The sequence below is a fragment of the Rhincodon typus genome, chromosome 10, assembly GCF_021869965.1.
Source record: "Rhincodon typus isolate 14 chromosome 10, sRhiTyp1.1, whole genome shotgun sequence".
In the NCBI taxonomy this organism is placed as follows: domain Eukaryota; kingdom Metazoa; phylum Chordata; class Chondrichthyes; order Orectolobiformes; family Rhincodontidae; genus Rhincodon; species Rhincodon typus.
This window is the reverse complement of record NC_063341.1, coordinates 24,069,529-24,078,007: the sequence shown is the minus strand read 5'-3', so window position 1 is coordinate 24,078,007 and position 8,479 is coordinate 24,069,529. Positions and strand designations below refer to the sequence as shown.

Genomic DNA, 8,479 nt, shown 5'->3' with positions numbered 1-8,479 from the left:
GCCAGGGGAAGACTGAAAATAAGTATACCATACCATTTCCATAAAAACGTGCTGTTGGAGTTTAAGCAGCTAGAATTATGTAGCTTACCAACCATAGGAATTTGCGTGTTGTTCAGCCAGAGCCCCTTAAACAGTGTATTGATTTATAAAGTTCTTGTAAGAATACAAGTTCCTGAAAAGATGATTCCACAGAAACTAAATTAGGATGTCAGTGAAATTTGACCACCAGCTTTCCAAAAGGAAATAACTCAAAACAGGAATGACATGTTAATTTTCCAAATGACATTTTCAAGGAGTCTGTTTAGAAGAGGGTAAGAGTTTTAAAGCGTTAATGCTTAAGATTGCATGAAAAATTCTCCACTCTAGTAATTTTATATAGACTTGGGAGTAGAACAGCTCAAGGTCTTAAAGGTGAAACCTACTATTTGGACCTTCTTCATTGTGACAGAACCAATGTCTATCAAATCAGTGTAACGTGTACCCACTTGCTACTGTGTAATAAACTACAACTTGTTTAAGACAACAGTCTCTTCTCATTAGATTAATGATTGATTGATTGGTTTTCCTCTAACACTCAATCCTCATCTAAAAGGATAATGGCAGCAAATATACTAGATAATAGCTTCTAAAACACTTAAATAGTGGTAATATGACATATTGACACAGCTTGAAAAAACTGCAGGATTTTCCAAAGTACCCTGCAGAGAAACTGATGCCAACATTGGGTCTGTAAACTTGTTTGGGGCTTGGTTTAGCTCAGTTCGCTGGATGGTTGGTTTGAGATGCAGTGTGATAACAACAGCATGGGTTCAATTCTCACACTGGCTGAGGTTACCATGAAGGATTCAGTTTCTCACCACCTTCCCTCACCTGAGGCATGGTGAACCTCAGGTTAAACACCACCAATTGTGTCTTTCTAATGAGAAAGCAGTCCTATGGTTTGGTAAGATGGTGACTTTTGACTTGTTTTAAAATTTTCATTTAATAATCACAATGACAGAAACCTTCTCCACCCACCTAAATTTCAAATCAGTGCCTGTTTCCACTTGATTCCTGCTGACATTCCTATGTTTCCATGTTAATGCTGGAGCTCTTCTGTTCATCTTTGTTCACATATACACTTCCAATACAAGCTCTCTACTTCCACCACTACAGCCCTTTTCTTCAGCAAGTAAACTGTTTCCATCTTCAATTTCAACTGGCTCCGTTTCAGCTGATTCTCTCTTCCTTCTCATTTCCCAGTTCAAGCAATTTCATGTAGGCATGCCTTCCTCTATGACTGAAAAATTATTGCGGCTCTCTCATCCTACTGACATTATTCCAAATCATATTTGCTACCAACTTTTCTCTCTCACTTTCTTCATCTCTTGCCCCGGTTCATTCATTCCCCAAGGTCCTCCCCTCACCCTTGTTACTGCAAATTGTACAGGGTCCAGACACTCTTTCCCAAAACCACTACACATTTGAGAAATAAGAAGTTCCTGCACATTTGTTCGCTCTGCATCTGTGTGTTAGGTCAATGCTGGGTATAGTAATGAGGAACAGAGCTAGAGCAGCAATGATTTTCATCCACACAAAAATGGATGGTGATCTTAAACACAAACTGTCCATTTAACAAGTTCCTATAATGCCAAACCAGGGTACTTCCAAGGAACAGCAATCAAGAACATTGGGTATGTTTATTGCCATTAGCTTGCTTTTATGGCTCAAATCAGCAGCTGAGACTGTGAAGCTTCTAATCTGCACAGTTTAGTACAGCAACAAAAAATACTCAGGCCTATGGGCATCATTTCTACCCTAAGTACTTTCTTTTCTGGCTTGAGGAGGAGATACTGCAGCTTTCCCAGCTGTTCCTTCTCTGCTATTTGCCTTCCTTTTGCTGACCCATCTTTTATCCTTCTCAGGTTTGTAAGGGTAATGGAAAAAAGGTTGAGATTGAGTACAAGCTTGTAATTGTCAGCTATTTCCAGTGCCACGCTAGTTTTCTACGTAGATTCTTATGAAGGGAGGAAGTGAATTTTCACATTCTTAGACCTTAAGGTGTCAGATCAGAGGGAAGCCATTCAGTCGTCATGTCTGGTCTGCCATTTAATGAAATCATGGCTGATCTGATAATTTTAAAATCCATTTTCCTGCTCGTTACCCATGACACTTAATTCTCTTTCTTTTTAAAAATCTGTCTATTTCAGCCATGAATATTCTCAAATCGACAGCCCTCTGCAGCATAGAATGCCACAGATTCACTATCCTCTGAGGGAAGAAATTCCACCTCAACTCTCTCAACATGTGAGTCCTTACTCAGATTATGCCTTTTGATTCTGGGTTCCTACACCGGAAACAACCTCTTAGCATGCGCTCTGCCAACTTCCCTAAGAATCCTACATGTTTCAATAAGGTTGCCTCACATTCTTATAAACGCCAATGTGTGCATGCCCAACCTACTTGACTCTTCTCCTCATAAGAAAATTCTCCATATCTGGGATCAATCTAGCAAGCTTTCTCCAACTACCTCAAATGCCAGTATGTCTTTCCTTGCAATGATAACCTTATTCTTAATCTTAAATCTTCTCTTCATAATGGGAACAAGACTGTTCAGTATTCTATATGTGGCTTATCTGGTGTCTTGTGTAGTTTTAGCAATACATTTATATTTTGATACCCCATTCCCTTTGAAATAAAGGTTAACATCCAATCACCTTCCCTATTACCTGCTAACCTGGTATGCTAGTTTTTTGTAATTGGTACACCAGGAGACCCAATCCCTCTGTATTGCAGCTTTCTGCACTTGTTTCATTTATGTAATAAGCAACTCCTCTCCCATTTGCGAAACCTCACTTGTTCTCATTCTATATTTCCATCTTCCATTTTTTTTTGTCTACTCACCCAATATGGTCAGCCTGCTATAGGAAGTGTATTATTAAATTAGAGAAGGTTCAGAAAAGATTTCCCAGGAAGTTGCCAAGATTGGAAGGTTTGAGTTATAAAGAGAGTCTAGATAGGCTGGGACTTTTTTCACTGGAGCACAGGTTCAGGGATGACCTTATAGTGGTTTATAAAATCACAAGGGGCGTAGATAAGCTGAATAGCAAGGGTCTTTTCCCAAGGCAGGGGGCTTCAAAACTAGGAGACATATTTTTAAGGTGACAGGAGAAAGATTTAAAAAGGACATGAGGGGCAACTTTTTTTTTTGACAGAGTGGTTTCTTTGTGGAATGAACTGCCAAAGGAAGTGGTGGATACAGGTACAGTTACAACATTTAAAAGACATTTGGATAAGGACATGAATAGGAAAGGTGTGGAGGGATATTGGCCAAATGCAGGCAAGTGGGACTAGTTTGGTTTGGGAACATGGTCAGCATGGACTGGTTGGACCAAAGAGTCTGTTTTCATGCTGAATGACTCTATAAAAATTCTCAACCCATGAGAAACAGGTCCCAGACATCCAGCTTGTAGCTAACTGAAGAGAGCTGGTTTAGGTGGTAGTTCCAGAGATCTTGCATTTCACTTCCTGACTCTGTGAAGTTTCCTTTTTAACTTTAATGATAGAGTTCAATAGGGAAATACTGTCAGACTGGATTAATTTGCAAATTCTTTGCCCTTTCAACTAGAGTGCTTTTGAAAATGTTGGAGAGGACAAAGGGTTCATAGATTTCAAACGAGAAACAAATACAAGTTAGTATTATTGGACTTGTTGATTTTTCCAACGAAATCCTTCTACAGATCTACCAGTTATCACAAGTGCACTTTAGGAGAATGTTCTTTTCAGAATTCTTTTGGTAGGGATTTCAATGCTCTTCTGGAATAAAAGGTGCTGTAGGATTTGGGTCTAAACAAAAAACAAAGTGGTTAGAAATAGACTGCATAAACCAAAGATAGTGCCCCAGTTGCTGCTACGTAGCAAGAATCTTCTACAATATTCAGATGTAAACAGGTACAATTTTACACATCAGCTATAAAAATAAATGACTTGTTCAGGAGACTAGAGGTACCCCGTTGTCTATCTATCTTGCAAAATTCACCATTTGGACCCAGTGTGAAAGAAAGTACGGACCAAGTTACTGGACTTAACAATGACTACTATTTATCTGTAGATCGAGTATATTTATTTGAAATAATTATGAACTTGACATAAAACATCTCTTCTACAAACAGATACAGGTATACAGGGTGTCATGGATGGAGAGAGATAATGGGAAGGCAGATTAATGTTACCTATCCACAGGCTCCCCTGCGATGATCTTTTTGGCTTGTCAGGTCTTGCTGCTGCTCAATCTTCCTTCTCCAGTTACTTCCACTAGCTTGCAGGAAGCGCACTGCAATTGATTCACATTCATAAATTATCTGACTTATTGCCTAAGAGATTGAAAGAAGTAGTCCACTGTCACTGCTACTCACTATGTGGTCTCCTTTGTCAGGGAGACCAGGTGACTGCTTTATAGAACACTTCTGTTCTATCCATAGGAATGACCCTGACCTCCCAGTTCCTTTTCATTTCAATAAACCACCTTGCTCTTGCGCTAACATTTCTCACCTGGACCTGTTGCAATGTTCCAAAGCACAATGCACAAGGTCAAGGAACACCACCCCCATTTTTGCACTTGGGTGCTTTACAGCTTTGGAGATCTCCATATTGAATTTAGAAACTGACTGCATTATGTGTTCTCCACTTTTCTTACATTCTCTACTTTCTGGAAACATGCACATCTCTTTGAGGCCATTTTCAACTCTGACAGTGCTACCTCTGAGCACGACCTCAAAGATCAAGCTCGGTTACTGCCCACATTTCATTGTTACTTCGTTTGATGGATCGTAAGATGAGGCTTCTGGAAAAGGAAGCCACAAAGACAACAGTATTTGCCCTGTGAGGTGACATTCCTTACTCAATAATGATACCATCGGCTCCTTACCTTTAAATTGCATTCTGATGCAGGGCAACACTGGACTGCTAGCCCTGTGCTTTGCTATACACGTAATGCATATAATAAAATGACCCGACTTAATGTACATCTAGACTAAGGAAAGCCAAAAAGTCTATTGTTTCTTTCAGCAACAAATATTTTCCTGGGCTGAGAAAATAGTGATCCACAATGAGGATATCCCTGCTGCTAATGGATTGCACTGCAAAGTTACAGAAATTGGCACAATCTTCAGACAACAAACAGTTGTTGCAATAGAGAGACCTTGGCAGTTTTACTGATTGATATGCAGAGGTGAATGTGCATTCCAGTCACTGACTTCTCTGAGTGATTTGAATTCAGTGAGTAAAAGTAGGGAAGGAGCACAAAGTTTCAATAGATTTCATATCATGTGAAAACTGAAAACAGAAAATGTCATTTGTTTAACACAGGTGATACAGAAAAATAAATAGGTTTTCAATTTGACTGAAAGCAGCCACTTGTTATTCAGTCAGAAAAGGAGAAAGGAATTACTCTTGCAGAAATTGAAAACTTGAATCAAGTAACTGATTGCTTTTTCTGATTTATCCATCAATTCAGTAAGTCTCCAGTCATATTTCCTCTGTCAATTTTAAGCTAAATCTAATGCAACAATTGTGCTAATAACCCCAAAGGCCAGTTATCAAATTTATTCTAATTAAAACAATGAACACTGTCTTTAATTCATTAGCCAGGCAATTGGTTAAGCATTAAATCAACTTCTTCTTCACTGCCATGACCTTTGATTTAGTTATAATTTCTGTTCCTTTTAATTGTTCAAACATTTCAAGTTTAATCAATGGATACCAAACCTTTTTCCGATAGCCATCTGTGGTTATATCCTTAACATCCTTTACAAACTAAATCTTATTAGTGTCTGATCATTGCTCGTTTAATCACTCCTGGCATGTCCTTCATTGTGAACTTTAACCCAGCTCAGCTTTTCAGTTTTAAGAAGTTGTAATAATGCACTGCTTAACTGAACCAGACAGTTTAAATTCCGAACTACAAGGAAAAAAATGCAAAGAGATGTATGAAAGGGTTAAGAAAGTTCATACTCCATTAGAGTGAATCTAGTTTCATTAATATGTGGTTTTCTCACCAAGCCTTTAGGGATATGTCAATACTCACTTGTTCCCAAAGATCAGAAAACTATACTCATGATTTACGTGGATTGAAATAGGTCCAACAATCTCAATCCCATTTGCTCTTTTCATTTCAGAATTTAATAAAGTGAGAGATAAACAAGATTGTAGTTGTGGCCTGTGGCAGATTACTTTATTATGAAGATGATCATGGGGTCAGGAGGCTGTCATGAGGAAATTTCATGAGACTCCTAGGAATGAGAGGCGCTTGTATCTGGCAGCAAAGGAAGGAATTTGCTCAGCACATTAGCTGAATTAAGGTTGGTGTAGTATTTTGCAGCGCAAGGCAGAGCTCTAGAATTTAAAGAAAAAATTTTCATCGAGACAAATGATTTTCACGTTTTCAGTCTATCCCAAATTTGGTCACAAGTGAATGTTTGTTTATAGCAAGATCCCACACAAGCAAATAAACATGCAGTTAATTTCTCCTTTTGCAATATTGCTTGTTGGATAAATGTTGAGCAGGACAATAAAATTCCTCCTCTACAATTAATACACTGCAGTTTTTCTACATTCACTTTTCAAGTGTCGACACTTTCATCACGACAACACTTCTTCACAACAGCACTCGAGAATCAGTCGAGATATTCTAATGTTGGATTCAGATCAAAATTTTCCACCTCCTAATTCAGCTTAATAATGACAGAAAACTTTGATACAAGAAGGACAGGAAAGCATTACCAGAAATGAAATGCATATCTGCAAGAGCATAATGAAAACAAAATTCACCTGACAAAGGAGCAGTGCTCTAAAAGCTTGTACTTTCAAACAAACCTATAGGACTTTAACCTGGTGATGTATAACTTCTGACTTTATTCTGCAGGTGATTTCACTGCAGAAAGATCTGGCTGTAAGGGTGTTTCTTTTTTTAAAAAAAATAACTGTCTCCTGTCCCAGATCATTCAACTAATGGAAATAGCTTTTCTCCTAATGGTTCCCCCTAATTCTTCTTCCAGGAAAAGAACGATCATTGAATGCAAATTGCCTCCCACACCCTGAAAAAGCTCCTGAAAAGGTAATGATCTGGAGGTGAAAATTCATCATCTGTAATGTATACATCACATTGTTATGAAAGGTGTTTAATATGTAACATCATATTTGGAATTTGGATTTTTCATTTAAAGATTTGGTCAATGAAGGTTTCTTTCTAAAAAGTCAAAGTCAGTTGAATCAGAGACCAAAATACATCAGTTCCAAGACAGCATGTGACTACAGCCAAGTGCCTGGGATAATATGTTTACACTGTTGGGTGTATGACTGGCATTAAGTCAATTAGTTTAGTTTTGACTTCAGAATAGAAGGCTCAAAAGAATTTGAGTTCAGTTCAGAAGCCTTTTTTTCCTACAACAGCTTTTTTCAGTTCAGTTTAGAGGAACCAGTTCCCTCAGCGGAATGTTTTCTAACGTATGGAGTTTCCACTCAAAGAGAGTTTGAAAGGAGATCTTCAAGTTGTTAGAACTGAGAAAATTGATTTTGATGCTCATGCTAAGATTTTCTAAATATCCTCTCTCCATATACATCTTTAAGTTTATTACACAAAAGGAAATATTATGTTCTATTATTCCAGAATATCTGCAGCCTCAAATGAATATTTCAGTGATTAACTGTGTTAAGCAACCACAAATATTTAACATATGATTTATCAAACTAAAAAGCAAAATCAGACTTGTTAAGTGTCACCATCATCTGTGATCATAACATTACTGAGACCTACAAACGTCTCTGGGATGCAACTGCTTGATTAGTGGTGTTGGCAGTACAAAGGCCATACTCCGAAACTCATCATGCAAATAGAAGGATTAAAGTGCAGCCTAAACCCATCAATTTCGAAATATAACCGAGGAATTCTGACAAATGAACTATCACAACTGATCCAATCTCCACTGTGGGCCAATAAGAGCAACATGTATAATCCTCTAATTTAAAAACAGTAATTTTTATTTTCATTCCATCTCCCCATTCCTTGCAACTTGTCATGTTTGCTTGCATGCTACTGCATTCTCATGTATTAGGGGATTTGGGAAGAACTTTACTTTATAATAATGTTTATGGTTTTATTGTACTCTTTCAGTAAAAAGTAACTCCTTTGTTTGGATAAACTTATCTATTGGCTGGGTTATTCATACGTTTATGCAGGGTCAAATATAAATGGCATTGAAAAATATATTTTTAAATATTCAAAACTCATTATACCAACCTTAGATATAAAAACCACGCCTCACTCATTCGTAACATCTGATCGGAGAGCTTCAAAAAACAAGATCTATGCAGAACCCATTGCAAACTCTCAAATTCCAGCAGGATTTCTAAAATCAATTCTTTTTTCTCCTTCTCTTTGCAAGCATAATCTCAGCAATACAGCATAATGTAAAGAAGCACGCACACTGTCATCAAAAGGCAG

General features: G+C 37.8%; 1 protein-coding gene across 3 annotated transcripts in view; it reads right to left on the bottom strand.

Annotated features, from left to right (window-relative positions):
* Positions 1-8,479, bottom strand: part of abl2 (c-abl oncogene 2, non-receptor tyrosine kinase) — a 119,249-nt gene that overhangs the window by 1,953 nt on the left and 108,817 nt on the right. For 2 of the 3 annotated variants that reach the window (XR_007263060.1, XR_007263063.1), the window contains one exon: positions 4,169-4,312. The exons of the other annotated variant lie outside the window; for it this stretch is intronic. The gene's annotated coding sequence lies outside the window, so the exon portion shown is untranslated. Of the gene's footprint in view, positions 1-4,168; positions 4,313-8,479 lie in introns of those variants that run through there. 3 annotated transcript variants of the gene reach the window in all.